This window comes from Lactuca sativa, chromosome 1 (genome assembly GCF_002870075.4).
Source record: "Lactuca sativa cultivar Salinas chromosome 1, Lsat_Salinas_v11, whole genome shotgun sequence".
NCBI lineage: Eukaryota > Viridiplantae > Streptophyta > Magnoliopsida > Asterales > Asteraceae > Lactuca > Lactuca sativa.
The window spans coordinates 187,532,028-187,536,668 of NC_056623.2; the positions used below are offsets into that span (position 1 = coordinate 187,532,028).

The following is a 4,641-nucleotide window of genomic DNA, read 5'->3' on the forward strand; positions in this document are numbered from 1 at the left end:
GTAGCAAATATTGGGCATATGGAGGTGACTTTGGAGATACACCAAATGACTTAAATTTCTGCTTAAATGGTCTCATATGGCCTGATCGGACTCCTCATCCTGCTCTAAATGGTGATAACTATAATTTTTTTTTTGCTTAGTATTTAGGTTTTTGTTTAGTTATTTCCAACAAAAATGTTTCCATGATGAATCTTTTGGTAGAGACAATGTATAAGAATTACTTCCTTGAGCTAAGTATGATGCGATCCTTTGTTTATTTGTTTTCAGAGGTCAAGTATTGCTATCAACCAATTAAAATTTCGTTCACCAATGGCGTAATTAAGGTATCAATATCATCACTCTTACTTATTTACCTATATCATTTTCATGAAAATGTTTATGTTGCGTATTATATATTTATATGTCGAGTTGTGCTTTCTATATAGCAAATGTTAACCTTGGTCTTTGCGTTTTTTGTTCATAGATTACAAACACCAATTTCTTTCAAACAACAGAAGATCTAGAGTTTAATTGGGTGATTGAAGGTGATGGATGTAAACTTGATTTTGGAACTCTCAGTCTACCAACATTAGAGTTTAATTGGGTGATTGAAGGTGATTTTGGTTCTTGAAACGAGACTCAAGATATCATATTTTGGCATGGCTAGAAGCTTTGGAGGAAACGAGACTCAAGCAAAAGTAAACACACAGAGAGTTGTTGGCACATAGTAAGCTAGATGATGCAATTGTACATAAATGAGTTCATTTTTTTATAACATTTACTCACTTTTGGAATAATTATTTGTATTTGACATATTAGTGAAATGAATTATCTTTGTTATTTATGGTATTTTATTTTGTATTGTGAGATTTTTAATGTATTATTTAATTCGAAAATTAGTAAATCTAAAAATAATAATTGTTTTTAAACATTTAAAATTATGATACGCAAAAATGTGTGTCGTCTTCATTTATGACATGGCCTTTCTTGACAGGGGCTTTCTTGATACGCATTGCGTGTCATTAACACACACGTCGTAAGGTTACCACACGCCAATGCGTGTCGTCTTCCTTTATGACAGGGTCTTCCTTGATACGCATTGCGTGTCGTAAACGTGCGTCGTAATTGCGCGTCTTAAATGAGCGTCGTAAATGCGCGTCGTCTCTCTTTATGACAGGGTCTTCGTTGACGCGCATTTGCGCGTCGTCTGAGCCTTTTACGACGCGCAATGAGCGTCGTAAAAGGCTGTTTTTCTAGTAGTGATTAAAGAATATTCTTCATTAAGTCATATATTAATTGTTTAATACATTTTAATTATACATTTTTTTTCAATTAGTAAATATTAATATACATTTTGATTCTTTGAATTCATTTTTTAGTATAATAGAAATACATTTGTTTTCTAAAATTCACAGTTTAACAAATTTGATGTATACAATCAAATACTAATATGACTCATGATTCATGTTTATCTTTCTCTAATATATTTAAATAACACATAATTTTTACATTCACATTCTAACAAAGCATATATACACAATTTCATTCTCTAAAATATCAAAATAACATTTATATTTTTACATTCACATTTTAATCAAACTATATATAGTCAAACTAAAAGTATCATTTTATAATATATTAAAATCATGTATAACATTCAACATCAAACCCGTAATAAAATCATTTATATACATATTTTTCTAATAATCTAACATTTTCATTTGTAATAAATGGAATATGAGTTTGTAATAATATATTCACAGTTTAACATATTATATATGCACAAAATAACATAGATTAAGATGACGTTTGTTGGAAATGTTTTTCTATAGTGTGTTTTATATTTATTTAAATAGTATATAACACAATCCATGTTTCATTAAAAATTGTAATAAGTTTCGAAATAAAATACCTTGTGTTACTTTGTTTGTTTAAATTTTTATCTTCCATTTAGGTTTTGCTTATGAAGAAATGTTTTCAGATGCACTTTGTTTTTCTGTTTCGACATTTTTTATTATTAGATGTTGTGAGTTTGGTGTCGAAATCTTCGATTTGAGCCTTGAAACTTTTTTTGCTTCAACTTGTTGTTTCTCCAAGGTTTCTTTCTCTTTTTCTTCTTCGAATATTGTTTTTTTTTTTTTCTGAATAATCTGTAGTTGATGTAGTTCCTTTACATGTTGAAGACATTTTTTGCTTTATTTTTGAAGAATCGGCCGATGTTGCTTTGATTGAGTGTTTGAAATTGAGGTTTCTGAACGTGGGTTATTTTGAAAAAGGAAAAATGAGAATGGTTATTAGAAATGAATGAGGCGAGAAGGTTCTCGACGAGAGTGTTTGAGTTTTATCTTTATTATTATAAAATTACCACCAACTTTTTTTCTTTTTTTAATATTACATAGATCGCCTCTGTTCTTTTTCAAAAGTATCAAGTATATTATATAAATGTTTTTATAACAAACTTATATTTTAGACCTATATAATATTTTTAGATTATTTATAACTTTTGTATTCACAGTTAAACATTTTAAAACATTCTATTTACAGTATTATCTAAAATTCTCTAATATTTTTTTTTTAAAAATTGACGACATGTTATAAACAAAAAAAATTCAGTTTAATATTTCGACACATTTTAATATTTTTTGTTAAAGTTTTTAGAGTAGAAGATGGTGAATACCAATTCTACATTCATAGTTTAAATTTTCAATTTAAATATTTATATTTCATTTTAAATTTCAAATTTTTAAACGTCATCCATAAGCTCTAATCACATTACTAAACGAATTAACCATTATTGGTTTGTTTTTTCATATTCATACAACTTCTAAACATCATCCACAAGCTTAAACCTTTCTTTAAGTTTCTCCATTCCATTCTTCATCAATCTTTTTTGCTATGTTTCTAGAAATTTCTCAAATTTCAATCCTTCATCCACAATTTGTTTGCTCAATATGTTGATGTCATTTACTATTAGTTTTGTGACATATTTAGCTCTAAGTTTGTTGAATATTTGTTTTTGTTTCTTTCGATCTCTCAATGTCACAATCTCATTTGCTTTGAGCGTGTCCTTCAAAACACTCCATGTGTCTCTTTAAAGCTACTCTACTATCTTCAAATTATTTGTTGACCACCATTTAATTTTGAATAATGACATTTCCTTTGTATGCAAAGAAAATTCTTTTGAATGTCCTTTATCAAACAAAAAAGTTGATACCACTGTCACCTGTATTATAAAGAAAAGAAATTCATTAATTATGATAATATATTAAATTCACAGTTTAATTTAATGCTTAACAAATTTAAATTCTTAATTCTTATCAAACATTGTAGGAATAAGCCATATTAAACATCAATATTTTGCATTCCTTTTCATTATCATTCAAAATTGTTGCTATCTTTTTGAGGTTTATACAAATTAAATAATAATGCTTCCTCAACAACATTGGGAAAAGAGTTGCATGTATATTAAATTTTAAACTATCAATGTTTATATATCTATTTATTTAATTATATATAAAAATCAATTTATGAATAATGAAATATAAAAGATTGTGGAACTTACAAATCCAACTTTATCTAAATCATGTGCATGTGAATGGAATTTCATTGCTTCTGTTGCTTTTTGATAAAAACATGTTACATCTATCATCCATTGGTATCTTCTCATTTGTCATCTCTTCAATCTAATTATATATATTAAATATTTATTTTGTTAGAATTGTGTTAATCTATTAACATTTATATACATAATATAAATGTTACTTATTATGATTCTTGTTGGAAAATAAAATCTTAGTGGATATCCTTTTTGTTTTCTGCTCCCTTCATCATTTAACAAAATCGACCAACAGTCAATGACTTTGTGGTGGATGTAGGCACCTGGGATTAATGTTTCAAAGAAAATTTTTTCTACTGCATCCCTATTTTTTGTTCTAAATATGATTTCCCTTTTAAATTTTTAAGAAAATAATCGAATATTAATATTCAATTAAGTTGTGAACTTAAAAAAAACAATTACAACTTAATTTTAATGAACTTTTTATTAAAAATAATCACTTACTTGTGGCTCCTTTGCATTGAGAATATTGAGTTTGCAATTAGCATCTCTTCATCAAATACCACATCTTTCACTTCAACTGTGCTGCCATTCTATCGACAGAAGTAACAATTTGTTGGGATTATATCTACTTTTTCTGTTTTGGTCCTTTTTTTCTACATGTTCATCTTTGCTTGATCTTGTAATAGGCTTTCGAGAGTTTATATCATCTTTGATATCTGGGGTTGGACCAAGTAAAAAAGATGGTTGAGAAGATGGTTTTTTAACGGATGGTGTACAAGTTATTTCATCTTGTTTTTTTTATTTGAACTTTTATTTAAAGCATTTTTGTTTAAGCTTTCTTGAACAACTTTGTCAACCAAAGCATAAATTGTTGGTGACTCCAATGTTGGTGTGAATGTTGATGATTTTGGAATAGATTGAGAATCAGGAACTATTAGTGTTTTTTGAGTTGTAATGACTTTGTCTCCTTCTTCAGTTTCTTTATGTGTGGTTGTTGTTTTATCCACAACCATTCCTTGATGTTCTTCTGCATTCATTGTTTTTTTTTTAATTTTCTCCTTTCCTTTCCTTTTATTTCCTCCTTCTCCTTCTTCTTGAGATTC

The 4,641-nt window shown here is 27.7% G+C and overlaps 1 long non-coding RNA gene across 1 annotated transcript; it reads left to right on the top strand.

Annotated features, from left to right (window-relative positions):
- LOC111891192 (uncharacterized) lies at positions 1-591 on the top strand. The gene is made up of 3 exons (XR_002850106.3): positions 1-111; positions 268-323; positions 464-591. It is a non-coding gene; the product is annotated as an uncharacterized LOC111891192 (long non-coding RNA).
- Positions 592-4,641: the final 4,050 nt, after the last annotated feature.